Consider the following 15145-nt stretch of genomic DNA (forward strand, 5'->3'; position numbering starts at 1 on the left):
GAAAGAAAGAAAGAAAGAAAGAAAGAAAGAAAGAAAGAAAGAAAGAAGAGTCCTGAAATGTATGATTAGAACCAGCAGCAAACGAAAGGGTGGGAGTGGGGAGGGAGAGAGACAGTGTGCACGCAGGATGACTAGAATAAAGTGAATGGGGCAAAAAGTATAAACAACTGGTGAATTTTCACACAGGGTATTTTGGAATTCTTTGTATTTTCCTTAAATCTTATAAGTTTTACACCAAAACAAAAAGTTATCAAAAAAGACAATTTCAGGAACTAAGATTGGGTATTCAATTTAGCACTAAGATTCTTGCCAGTTATAATAAAAAGGGAAAGTCTGTCTTTAAAAATGAAACATTTTTAATAAGCCCTTTTCTTGTTATACAGTCTTCCTATTTAAAAGAAAATTTGATTGCAAAATGCTTTGAGCATACAGAAAGAAATAGAGAATGACATAATGATGCCCATTACCTAGTTCTATCAAACCTTAATACTTTTACCCTATTGGCTTCGAAGTGTTGAGATGTAAATTGTTACAGATAAAATTGAAATTTCCTGTGTACCCCTCCCTCATCTCACTTTTTCCTCAGAAGTAACTCTCATCCTAAATTATATTTAGCATTTCAATGCATGTTTTTAAACCTTCACTATATGTATCTGTGTGCATAGATATGGGTATATATTCATAACAATGTGTAATTTTTATGGTTTTGGATTGGACTTTTAAATAATGGTTCACAGTAAGCATCATCCCATAACTTATTTATTTATTTATTTTTTACTTATCATTGATTTTTCATTTTGGGAGAGTATGTGTGCGTTAACACCTACAGTTCTAGTTCATTCATTTTCATTGCTGTAGAGCATTTCACTATATCAATAGGCAATAATCTATTTATCCATTCTCCTAGTGATGGTCGTTTAGGTTGGTTCCAGTTTTTCATTACCAAAAATGCTATGGTAATAAACATCCATGTATATATGAAAAGTTTCTCTGTAGCAGCAATTTTCAAAGTATGGTTTCCACAGTCCTGTAAGAGAGTCCACAAGGCCAAACTCCTTCATAAGAACACTAAGGCATTGTTTGCCTATTTTGCTGTCTGACATTTGCACTGATGGTGCAAAACAATAACATTGGTGAGTGGAATTGCTGATGCCTCAGCACAAATGAAGGCAGTGGTACCAAACTCCCCATTGTATTCTTCACCACCATGCACTTGCACGTGCACTTGCAGGAAAAACCAAAAAGAAACAAAAAGAAAACTAGTTTCATTTAAGAATGAAATAATTGGTGAATTGACTCAATTACTGAAATCGCTTGAGAACTGATGAAGTAGTAAAAAATATTGTTTTAAATTGCAACACTTGAGTGTACATCTTTTAAATACTCTTTGTGAGTGGATGGGAAGTATGTACAAAGCTCTGCTGCTGCATATCAAGGCAGAAGGTTTAAAGAAAAGTACTTGCGTGATTGCTTCAGTTTCCAGCTGAACAGGCCACTTTTTTAAATTTTATTTTAATGCAACACCATTTTACTTGAAAGAACAACCAACAAACTGTGATGATTCACGCCAGGGTATTTGATACACAATTCCTTGATGATGAACAAAGTGAGCTTTCACTTCAAGAAAATAAATCAATGCACAGTATCTGTTCCCACTGATAAATGTAATCTTTCAAGCAAAAATCAGAACTTTAGAAAACTTGTGTCTGCCAATATGAGCATGAAAGCTTCCTAATAATGAAAGATTTTTATTATAATAGCAATAGTTTTCTTTTAATTTTATAGGCTGAAATATGTCCACATAGGAAATGCCTGCGTAACTCAATAGCCAATGGCTTCCTAATGATCAACACATCATGTTCTAAAATCATGCGCAGGTAAAAGAGTCATCCGGCCGGGCGCGGTGGCTCACGCTTGTAATCCCAGCACTTTGTGGGGCCGAGGCGGGCAGATCACGAGGTCAAGAGATCGAGACCACGGTGAAACCCCGTCGCTACTAAAAATACAAACAAATTAGCCGGGCGTGGTGGCGGGCGCCTGTAGTCCCAGCTACTCGGAGAGGCTGAGGCGGGAGAATGGCGTGAACCCGGGAGGCGGAGCTTGCAGTGAGCCGAGACTGCGCCACTGCACTCCAGCCTGGGCGACAGAGCGAGACAACGTCTCAAAAAAAAAAAAAAAAGAGTCATCCAGAGTGCAAGAGAAACCAGTGGATTTTAATGGAATGGAGTAGGGAAAATTCAGTGATATGGTTTCAGATTCCACCCAGTAAATAACTGTTAAGACATTACAGTGTATTGAGTTTTGGTGTAATATCAAGAAAAATATCCACAATTATCTGTTCCAGGTTATTAAAATATTCCTCCCTTTTCAAATATCTGCGTGAGGCCAGAATTTCTTCATATACTACAACCAAAGAAATTCACAACAGACTGAATACAGAAGCAGAGAGGAGACTTCTGATGTTTTCTTTAAAGCTGGGCATTCAAAATATTTGCAAAAAATATATAGATAGTGGCACTTTTTCCACTAAATGGAATTTTGAAAAATATGGATAGTTTCCAAAATATGTGCTATTTTTATTAACATATAATGGGTTTATTATGGTTACGTCCAATGAATTGAGAAATATGTTTAAAATTTCCCTATTTTAATATCTACCATGGTGTCAGCAAATATAACCCACATAAGCTAAATCTCTAGGACTGATACCTAAATCACCAGGCACAGAGCCTCCACTCTGGTTGCCTCGTCTGCGTCAGAATCTATCATTATTTATCCTTATTCACATTACGATACAAGAGGCTATGGTGGGTGGTGGGTGGGTGATGTTATTGGGTTGTATTGTTAGCGTCAGGGCTAATGATAATATTTGTTTCCTGGCCAGGTTATACTTCTATCTATTTACCTGAAGGAAAAGAATGTTTAAACTCTTTGAGTTCTGAAATCTCAAACTGATTTTTTTAGACAATGAATGCTTCTTGATTAATGTTGGTAGTTTTAAATTAAGGGCCTACCCAGGTGTATAACTTTTAAATGGAGAAAACTGTAGTTCTTGCAAAAGATAGAGAAATTAATTCTGTTTCTGAAACAGGTGTATTTCCAGGTGGCCAAGGTTATTAACAAGGAATATATTGAGGTTTTTTGTTCCCTCTGGGCCTCAGTTTCCCCTTCTGTAAATTGAGGGTATGAGACAAGGTGTCTTTGAGGGCTCTTTCAACACTAAAGCTCTGTAAATTCATTTTATTATGATAACACATAAACGGCACAGTTGACAGTCACGTAAGAGCTGGCTGAAGTGTTCAAAAGAAGTTTGAAAGGGTGGATGTTCATACTTTGCCAGAGATGCCTTAAATTTCACATCGTTGTGTGTGTTTCATTTCTCCTCTCTTTATGCATGTCTTAGAAATTAACTTGAGATCTCTCATCTGGGTGATGCAGGAAGACTGGAAATTGTTATATTTTCTGTAATGATTTTGTAAGTGCTCTTATTATATTTCTCATCCGTGCCAAATTTAGGCAGTCTGTCCAAAGAGGAAATCTTTCAAAATATTTGCATAATGCTTTCTATAATGCGGTGGTGTGGGCCTGGGGTGGGGGGGGGTGTTTTTTCTAGATGCTTGTTCCCTCAGCTACCATGTCCACCAAACCACTTTATCAGAGGGGGCCACGCAGACATATGATTGCACGGTCCACCCTGCACATGATTTGACAGATGGCTCTGGACCTGGGGCATGTAACCATTATCATTCAGGCTAGCCTGGCTGGGCAGCCATGGCATCTTTTGGGAGAAAATTCTCTGAATGAATGAAGATGTAATCTGTGACTATACAGGATACTAAAGAGCTAAGAGGTCTATATAGAAATCATTCGTTCCCAAAATGCTTGGAAATATTTCATTTTTAAATGCAAGCTTTTATTTAAGCAGAATTCGGGTCCTAAAAGTCAGCAGAATTTGGATACAGGACTCTGTTCTGCAGGTTTATGTCTTTGTTCCAGATTCAGTGACAAGTAATGACAAGCCATAGGAAAGGAGTCTTTCTCCCCTCTTCAGTCATTTCCAGTCCTGAGAGCCGATGAGTCCTCAGCTTGGGGCTGTGGCAGGCTTGAAAGACCACGGAGGAGAGAGGTTTTAAGAGAATGAAATTGGACAGTGAGGAAAGCCTCTCTTTTTTTATTTTTGGACGATGAGGAAAGCCTCTGAAGCTTTCATTCAAGGAGAATTTGGATCCTAGAAATCACAGAATTTCCTATCCAAGATTCCTCTAGAGAGTCTTTTAATCCGTACCCAATATCTCTCTTCTGGGCTCTAGACCAGGGCAGTCCTAGGAAAATCTCTGTGAAGATGAGAATGTCCCTGCTGTCCTGGCCAGTGTGGTAGCCCCTAACCACATGTGGCTAATTGGGCCCCTAAAATGTGGCTAGTGCTAGTATAGAACTGAATTTTAAATTTTGCTTCATTTTAATTAATTTAAATTGCCACATGTGACTAGAGGCCAATGCAGATAGTATAAAGTATTGGTTAAGCATGTGGATTTATAAGTTTAGAAGACCTGAGTTTAAATCCTGTTCTATGGGCAACATGGCAAAATCCTGTCTCTACAAAATGTATAAAAATTAGCCAGGCATGGTGGCCCGTGCCTGTAGTTCCAGCTACTTGGGAGGCTGAGGTGGAAGGATCGCATGAGTCTGGGAGGCGGAGGTTGCAGTGAGTTGAGATCATACTACTGTACTCCAGCCTGGGCAACAGAGTGAGACCCTGCCAAAAAAAAAAAAAATCCTTATCTACCCCTCACCAGCTATGTGATGTCGGGATGTCGGGCAGGGCAGGTAATTTATGATCTGGAGTCTGCATTTCCTCATCTGTGCACACACATGCACACCCCCACATACGTAAATGTCTAAGTGTTTGTATGTATTTGATCCTCACAACAGCCCAATCATGAAGGTACTATTATTATTCCTTTTTAATATACAACACTCACACACAAAGTGCTCAGGATGGCAAGGGCTACGTAAGCATCTCCTCTTTTTCCTATTCAAGTCTCTAGGTAACATTTCCACTGGCATCTCCCACAAGCAACTCAAATCCTACATGTCCCAGACTGATAGCATAGCTTGTATTCTCACAAACCTGCCCATCTTGGAGGCTCTCTAACCACAAGACACCTACTCATTCCAAAGGTCATCCTTGATGCCTCTGCTTTTCTCATCCCCATGTCCAAGTTCTGTCAAGTTCACTTCCTAAGGCCAGCTCTTCTGTCTCCACCCCAAACAGCTAAAGTTTCCACCACCTCGAGAACCCACAGGATTGGTCTCTCCTGTTCATTCCATCCTTCTGTGGTGGGTTGAATTGTGTCCCTAAAAGCATATATTGAAGACCTAATCCCCAGTACCTGTGAACGGGACCGTATTTGGAAATAGGCTATTTGCAGATGCAATACTTAACTGAATTACAGTTAAGATGAAGTCACACTGGGTTAGAGTGGGCCCTAATCTAGTGAGCAGTGTCTTGATAGGAAAACACAGACACAAAGGGAGGATGCCATGTCATGACAGGGCAGAGACTGGAGTGACATAGCTGCAAGACAAGAAACAGCTGGGATTACCAGCAACCCACCAGAAGCTGGGGAGAGGCCAGGGAGGGTCTTCCCAGTCTCAGATGGATTTTGGCCCTGCTCACACCTTGGTTTCAGACTTCTGGCCTCTAGAACTGCAAGTGAGTACATTTCTCCTATTTTAAGCCAGTGTACCAGTTTGTGGTTCATTGTTTCAGCAGTCTGAGGACACTAATATATGTTGCTAACACATTCTCTGCACAGAGGCTTGAGTGATCTTTTTTTTTTATAGTATTATTTCTGAATATATTCTTTTTTTTTCTTTTTTTTTTATTATACTTTAGGTTTTAGGGTACATGTACACAATGTGCAGGTTTGTTACATATGTATCCATGTGCCATGTTGATTTCCTGCACCCATTAACTCGTCAATTAGCATTAGGTATATCTCCTGATGCTGTCCCTCCCCCCTCCCCCCACCCCACAACAGTCCCTGGTGTGTGATGTTCCCCTTCCTGTGTCCATGAGTTCTCATTGTTCAATTCCCACCTATGAGTGAGAACATGCGGTGTTTGGTTTTTTGTCCTTGCGATAGTTTACTGAGAATGATGTTTTCCAGTTTCATCCATGTCCCTACAAAGGACACGAACTCATCATTTTTTATGGCTGCATAGTATTCCATGGTGTATATGTGCCACATTTTCTTAATCCAGTCTATTGTTGTTGGACATTTGGGCTGGTTCCAAGTCTTTGCTATTGTGAATAGTGCCGCAATAAACATACGTGTGCATGTGTCTTTATAGCAGCATGATTTATAGTCCTTTGGGTATATACCCAGTAATGGGATGGCTGGGTCAAATGGTATTTCTAGTTCTAGATCCCTGAGGAATCGCCACACTGACTTCCACAATGGTTGAACTAGTTTACAGTCCCACCAACAGTGTAAAAGTGTTCCTATTTCTCCACATCCTCTCCAGCACCTGTTGTTTCCTGATAAACCTAGGTAATACCATTCAGGACATAGGCGTGGGCAAGTACTTCATGTCTAAAACACCAAAAGTAATGGCAACAAAAGCCAAACTTGACAAATGGGATCTAATTAAACTAAAGAGCTTCTGCACAGCAAAAGAAACTACCATCAGAGTGAACAGGCAACCTACAGAATGGGAGAAAATTTTTGCAACCTACTCATCTGACAAAGGGCTAATATCCAGAATCTACAATGAACTCAAACAAATTTACAAGAAAAAAACAAACAACCCCATCAAAAAGTGGGCAAAGGACATGAACAGACACTTCTCAAAAGAAGACATTTATGAAGCCAAAAAACACATGAAGAAATGCTCATCATCCCCGTTGGTTTGCTCAAATTGCCTTGGATCCAGACAACTGAGATTTCCTCAATCTCATGTAAAGTGTGAACAGAAGTATCAAACTTGGCAGGGTGCAGTGTCTCACGCCTGTCATCCTAACACTTTGGGAGGCTGAGGCAGGCAGATCACTTGAGGTCAGGAGTTTGAGACCAGCCTGGCCAACACGGTGAAACCTTGTCTCTAATAAAAATACAAAAACTAGCTGGGCATGGTGGCCTGCACCTGTATTCCCAGCTACTCGGGAGGCTGAGCCAGGAGGTTGCTTGAACCCAGTAGGAGGAGGTTGCAGTGCACTGAGATGTCACCACACACTGTAGCCTGGATGACGAGACCCTGTCTCAAAAAAAAAAAAAATTGTGTGTGTTGGCTGGGTGAGGTGGCTCATGCCTATAATCCCAGCACTTTGGAAGGCCAAGGCGAATGAATCACTTGAGCTTAGGAGTTCGAGACCAGGCTGGGCAACATGGTGAAAATCCATCTCTATAAAAAATACAGAAATTAGCCAGGCATGGTGGTGAGTGACTGTAGTCCCAGCTACTTGTGAGGGTGAGGTAGAAGGATCACCGAGACTGGGAGGTTAAGGCTGCAGTGATCCTTGATCATGTCACTGCACTCCAGCCTGGATGATGAAGCCAGACCCTGTCTCAACAAAAGGAGAAACAAACAAAGAAAGAAAACTCATGTGTGTTGATGTAATCTCACTAAAAATAGTGTGAGCTATATAAATTAGTTTTAAACAAGTCCCTTAGCCTGCTCCCACTGTTGCCCCAAACAGACTGGGACCCTTAACTTCCCTTTATATAAATCCAGAGCCCCTGCTGCCTAAGCCATTCTCAAGACAGCCAGCCCTGGGTCCCAGCAGGTCACACTCAGTCCCTCTCCCCTCCCTTAGCCTAGAAGGGGCAGGGCCAGCTTGCGCTTTGCTTTCAGTTCCCTGCACCTGAGCACTAGGCTCCAGGCTCAGCTTACCTGCAGCAGCCACAGCAGCAGCACTAGAAGCAGCAGCAGCGAGGGGTGCCTCCCGGATCTCATGGCCATATGGGAATACCCAAGACAGACCCAGAACGTGCAGCTGCTAACCAGGCCTCCAAGCTAGTGGTCTCACCGGAGCCACACACTTCCTTCTCAGCCAGCAGCTTCTTCTCTAATGGTTTTCAGGTCACTTTTGCCCAGACGCTTTCATCCCAACTTGCTCCTCCCTTTTCAGCTTTTCTTGCATTTATCAGAGTGGGGTGGGCTGACTTGTAAGCTTGAACATACGTTTGCCACAAGTAGAGTTCCTAGGAAGGGTGGGGTAGAAACTAAAGCCACCATGGTCCTGCACGTACACAAAAGACTGGCTGGGGTCTGACCTCAGGAACAACAGCTCAGCCAGAGGAAGTAAAACCAGCACCTATCGGAAAGTAGAATTACTTGTTTCTTTGTTTCTTTGTTTGTTCTAGTTTCCAAATAGAAGGCCCAATCATCTCTTTCTATAGCAGGATATGTTAGTGACTATTTTCTATAAACTTATCCTCTTGAAACAAATGAAAAAAACTAGAAAATGACTAGAATGATAACTTTATTAAAGGGGAAGGGATGGGGAAGAATGAAAGAAAAGAAAAAACAACTTTTACTTTCCAAAGCACTAAAAATCGTTATTCCAACAATATCCCGGGACTCTGGGGTTTGCAAATTATTTCTACTAAAACCTCTTTTAAGCTTAGACTAATCTGCCTTTTTGAGTTTGGGAATTAAAGTGGGAGGGAGGAGAGATGGGAAAGAGCCTCCCTGTGGACTGGGATTTCTGTGGCAACCTGGGAGTCTTTGCATTAGAATTCTGAAAAAGAAAATTTGAGATTATATTATACCAATACTTAAGGTTGCAGTTAGCAAGTTTTAAAACACAATCTGTGATACATTAACCCTGATTACCTTAACATGACCTTTTTATCACATTACCTTGTTTAAAGTAGTAAACAGATAAAATAAAAGGTAAACTTTCTTTGCTCATTCTAGATATTGGCTTAGGCAAGGATTTCATGACCAAGACCCAAAAAGCAAATGCAATAAAAACAAAGATAAATAGCTGGGACCTAATTAAACTAAAGAGCTTTTGCACTGCAAAAGTCAGCAGAGTCAACAGACAACCCACACAGTGGGAGAAAATCTTCACGATCTATACATCTGACAAAGGATTAATATCTAGAATCTACAATGAACTCCAACAAATCGGTAAGAAAAAAACAATACCATCAAAAAGTGGGCTAAGGACACGAATAGACAATTCTCAAAAGAAGATACACAAATGGCCAACAAACATATGAAAAATGCTCAGCATCGCTAATGATCAGCGAAATGCAAATCAAAACCACAAGGCAGTACCACCCCACTCCTGCAAGAATGGCCAGAATCAAAAAATCAAAAAACAGTAGATGTGGGTGTGGATGTGACAATCAGGGAACACGTCTACGCTGCTGGTGGGAATATAAAATAGTGCAGCTGCTATGGAAAACAGTGTGGAGATTCCTTAAAGAACTAAAAGTAGAACTACCATTTGATCCAGCAGTCCCACTACTGGGTATCTTCCCAGAGGAAAAGAAGTCCTTATTAGAAAAAGATACTTGCACATGCATGTTTATAGCAGCAAAATTCACAATTGCAAAATAGTGGAACCAACCCAAATGCCCATCAATCAACTAGTGGATAAAGAAAATTTGTATATATATATATATACACATATGTGTGTGTATATATATATGTGTCTATATACATATATATGTGTGTATATATATGTGTCTATATACATGTGTGTATATACGTATACACACACGACACACACGCGTGTGTGTATATACGTATACACATATGTGTGTATACGTGTATACACATATGTATATATACATATATGTGTGTATATACATATACACACATATACGTGTATGTATATATATATACATACACGTATATACATATACATGTATGTATATATATACATACACATATATACATATGTATATACACATATATATATATGATGGAATGCTACTCAGCCATAAAAAGGAATGAATTAACTGCATTTGCAGTGACCTGGATGAGATTGGAGACTATTATTCTAAATGAAGTAACTCAGGAATGGAAAATCAAACATCGTATATTCTCGCTGATTTGTGGGAGCTAAGCTATGAGGACACAAAGGCATAAGAATGATACAATGGACTTTGGGGACTTGGGGGGAAGAGTGGGAAGAGGGTGAGGGATAAAAGACTACAAATATGGTGCAGTGTATACTGCTCGGGTGATGGGTGCACCAGGATCTCACAAATCACCACTAAAGAACTTACTCATGTAACCAAATGCCACCTGTACCCCAATAACTTATGGAAAAATAAAATTAAAAAAAAGTAAAAATAAAATAAAAAATAAAAAAGAACACATCAAAAATAAAATATAAAATATAAATCTCCCAATTAAAAAAAAAACTTTCTTTGCTTAACTGAACATTCATAGCTCTGAGATGCTGCTGAATATTTTAATTTGAATAGTTTATTTTCATTGAAATTAATAGCTTATTATTGAAAAGAGTAATAAATAAAACTTTAAAGTCTATAGATATTTCCCGTGCATAAAGAGAAACCGAATACCTTGTGCCTATTTTCAAAGTGGATATTTCTATGATAGCCTATTTTAAAAAACTGATTACGTTAGAATCACTAATTTAGAATATATAAGTCAGGTGAGCTAAACCATGTTAAATATTTGTGAAAAAACCACATCAGTTGAGCACTCCCTGCTACTAGAATAGCGCTGGGGACTAAAATATTCTTGCTAGAAAGGCGTTAGCCTCACAAAGGTCTAGTCTGGGAGGGGCCGGGGGGACGACAGTGAAGGATTCCACTTTCACATTCGTTTTAAGTTTAAAAAAAATTGGTATTTTCAAATTAGCTGGGCGTGGTGGCACACACCTGTAATCCCAACTACTCGGGAGGCTGAGGCAGGGGAATCCCTTGAACCCAAGAGGCGGAGGTTGCAGTGAGCTGAGATCGCATGATTGCACTCCAGCCTTAGGCAACAAGAGTGAAACTCCATCTCAAAACAAAAAACAAAAAACACTATAGGAATTGGTATTTTAATATATTAGAAACAATCAAGTTTTCAACATTCTCAAGCATTTAAAATAACTGAGCAGAATGCCAGTTCCCCACGCAGCAACCCTACTTAGGTAGGCCATGGGGCCTGAACTCAGCTGGTGATTCTGGGCATCACCTGCAGCACATCTTGGGTGAGCCTGAGCTAGAAGATGTCCCCGCTCCCTTTCTATTCTGAGCATGTGATCATAGTGGCACTCCTTTCTGTGTCCTTGGAAGTACAATAATACTTTATAGCCACATGGTGGCAGCTCCCAGCTCCCTGTAAGCTGACAAGTGAAGAAATGAGATTGCTCATGAGATAAAAGTTACTTGATTGCAAGGGAGGTATAAGCTACAATTACCTACCCAGGGTCAACCTTCTCATGTTTTTGAGGGGTGCCCCCAGTCACCTCCAGTTCTCCCTGTTCTTTTTTTAATAATGATGATTACATCATGAGGCATCCCCACCCGGCTTGTATTTCTGTGTGGATAGTGGTCTGGCTGGCCAGGCCTCATGCCCAGCTGAAAGGAGGGGAACTTAGGTGGACAGTGAGACTGAGGGAAGATAACAAATGCACCTGACTCTGTCTACATTTGGCATTTTCCATATGGATCAAGTAAACACCAGAGAAGTAAAGCGCTGGGCTCGAGCCTTCTTTCCTGGCTGGGGAGGCGAGAAGGCTGGCATTCGATGCCTGCTCTGCAGAGGTGAGCCGGCCACAGTGAAAGGCTGGGAGAGTGGCCTGTTACAGAGGACAGGCCTTAGGCTTTCCCCTTAGTCTCTCTTTCTGTCACCAATGCTAGGGGAGGCAGAGCCTGGAGGAGGGAGGGAGCAGAGGTGTCCCAACGGCAAAGCACCACCATGCCTTAGGATCTCGGTGCTGGGTTGGAAGGTGGGGAGGGGCTGCCCAAGCCTCCCCTGCCCACACACCCACCTGGGAGTCCAGCCCACTCAGGGCGGATGGAAGAGATTAGATTTCCATCAAGGCTGACATCGAAGTTTTAAGCCGGGCTGGTTTTACTGACTGACGTGACTGGGTAATGATGAACCCCAGTTGTAACTGAGGGATTGAAATGGTTTGGGTGAAGGCTCGGATTAAGGAAGAATAAAATGGCTCATGCTTATATGTCCCCTGAGTCAAGGCCTTTCTATACTCACTAACACAAAAATAATTTTCCAGCCAATACTCCTGAATTCAATTCCCGTTTTTTCATAGTCACAAGAAAAGTTTAATTTCTCAGAACACTCTTGAGAAGGGTTTTTAAAATAATCAGGGAAGAGTTCTGCTTCCAGTAGTGGTGAAGTAGGTTCAACTCTGCCATAGACATAGCAGCTATTAACAAAATATAAAACAGGGCTGGGCGCAGTGGCTCACGTCTATAATCCCAGCACTTTGGGAGGCTGAGGCAGGTGGATCACCTGAGGTCAGGAGTTTGGGACCAGCCTGGCCAACATGGTGAACCCCTGTCTCTACTAAAAATACAAAAAAATTAGCCAGGTGTGGTGACACATGGCCAGCTACTTGGGAGGCTGAGGAAGGAGAATTGCTTGGAGGTGGAGGTTGCAGTGAGCCGAGATCAAGCCATTGCACGCCATCCTGGGCAACAAGAGCGAAACTCTATCTCAAAAAATACATATATATACACATATATATATATACACACATATATACACGTGTATTTTATATATATACACATATGTATATATATATATATATATATATATATATACACGTGTATATATATATATAAAATATAAAACAGCTACCCAGAGTGGAGGCCCTGGAGGGTGAGCATGGCAGGCAGAAGCTGGAAGGATTCTGATGCCTGGAATAGGCCATAGCTGGGACTGCTAGGTGGCTAGAGGGATGGACGGAGTAGACAGAGCCAGGTGGCAACCGTCTGATTGTGAGAGTAAGCACGCGGTTATTCACTGTGAAGCTCTCTCCACTGTCGTATATGTTTGAATTTTTTTTTTTTTTTTTTTTTTTGAGACAGAATCTCACTCTGTCACCCAGGCTGGAGTGCAATGGCGTAATCTCGGCTCACTGCAACCTTTGCCTTCCGGGTTCAAGCGATTCTCCTGCCTCAGCCTCCTGAGTAGCTGGGATTACAGGCATGTGCCATCATGCCCAGTTAATTTTTGTATTTTTGGTAGAGACGGGGTTTCATCATATTGGCCAGGCTGGTCTCAAACTCCTGACCTCAGGTGATCCACCTGTCTCGGCCTCCCAAAGTGCTAGGATTACAAGTGTAAGCCACCGTGCCTGGCCTGAAAAAATTTACAATGCAATATTGGGAGAAAACCAGAAAGGTGAATTTGACTCCATCAAGGAAAACTCCATCAGCACTTTACTTCTCTGGTGTCTACTTGATCCATATGGGAAATGCCAAATGCAGGTAGAGTCGGGTGTGTTTGTCATCTTCCCGCAGTCCTGCTGTCCACCTCGGTTCTCTTCCTTTCAGCTGGGCATGGGGCCTGACCAGCCAGACCACTGTCCAAGCAGAAGCCCAAGCCGGGCGGGGATGCCCTCATGATGCATTCATCATTATCGAGTGTAGAAAACTACACTTATTATTGTGTAGTTTTACCCGATACCTGGTAGTGTATCTCTAGGTGTACCCCAATATCTTGTTACATATATTAAGAGCTGAAGTTCATTAGACTTCATATTAGAATAAAATAATCCATCATTTGTGTTTCTGGATTTTTTTTTTTCAAGGACTAAGAATTTTGTTTTTCAACTCTGATCACTTTACTAATCACATGGGTTGATTTGAGCGTGCATACTGAAACTTAGGTTTTAGTATGTTGTCAGCCGCTAAGAGCTGGCCAGAAAATTACCTTGGAGAGATTTTAATTTCTTGCCCCTATTTTTTCAACTAATATGTAGTTGCAGATACGCAATTAGAAAACCAAACAAAAACTCTGCCAGATATAACATATTGAAGGCGTTTTCACTTTTTGCAAGTATATTCCAATGCTAATCATACTAGTGGTATGAATCACCATGCTCTTTCTTCCATCATTTATGTTTGTAAATCAAGCTTGTTCAACCTGTGGCCCAGGACAGCTTTGAAAGTGGCCCAACACAAATTCATAAAATTTCTTAAAACATTATAAATTTTTTTGCATTTTTTTTTAGCTCAACAGCTATTGTTAGTGTTAGTGTACTTTATGTGTGGCCCAAGACAATTATTCTTCCAGTATGGCCCAGGGAAGCCAAAAGAATGGACACCCCGACATAAATTGTTTATGCTTCTTTAGGAAAGGAGAAAATGAAGGAAAGGAGAGGAAGATTTAAACAGCTGTTTTTATCTTCCTGCACCAAAAACTGTTCTGTTAAGGTGAACATATATACTTTAAAAAATCAGAACATCTTCAATTAAACTCGTTAAGCTATTTCAATATTACATAAATTCTACAAATAAAAAGCATTTCATTCCAGCATTTAGAAAACTGAAAACACCACGTGAGAAAAGCAAAGCCTTCCTTTTCTTTCTCCTTGCTTTATTTAGGCAGAGTATCTCAACAGATAGGTTTAGAGGAAAAGCTTGCTGACAGTTGGTGAACACTCTTCTAATCCTGGACAAAATGACCAAGTGAGTGAAAGGAAAGGGACAAGGGAAGGTAGAGTGAGTGTTCCACACCTGGATTTTGAAAATCTAAGAGTCTGAATGTAAGGAAAATGGGATGAGGTGGTTAGGTGACCTAAGAAACCCAAACGCTTATATTTTAAGTCTTTGATCCATCTTGAGTTGGTTTTTGTATAAGGTGACAGATAGGGATCCAGTTTCGTTCCTCTACATGTGGCTTGCCAGTTTCCTGAAACAATAAAAATTCTAGAAGACAATATTGGAAAAATTCTTCTAGACGTTGGCCCAGGCAAAGAAGTCATGACTAAGACCCAAAAAGCAAATGCAACAAAAATAAAAATAAATAAATGGAACCTAATTGAACTAAAAAGCTTCTGCACAGCAAAAGAAATAATCAGCAGAGTAAACAGACAACCTCAGAATGGGAGGAAATATTTGCAAACTACACATCTGACAAAAGGAATAGTATGTAGAATCTACAAGTAACACAAACAAATCAGCAAGAAAAAACA

The 15145-nt window shown here is 40.7% G+C and overlaps 1 protein-coding gene across 1 annotated transcript in view; it reads right to left on the minus strand.

Annotated features, from left to right (window-relative positions):
* Positions 1-15145, minus strand: part of LOC116463293 (cadherin-like protein 26) — a 45947-nt gene that overhangs the window by 24016 nt on the left and 6786 nt on the right. The window lies entirely within an intron of this gene.

This window comes from Hylobates moloch, unplaced genomic scaffold (genome assembly GCF_009828535.3).
Source record: "Hylobates moloch isolate HMO894 unplaced genomic scaffold, HMol_V3 SCAFFOLD_32, whole genome shotgun sequence".
Lineage (NCBI taxonomy): Eukaryota > Metazoa > Chordata > Mammalia > Primates > Hylobatidae > Hylobates > Hylobates moloch.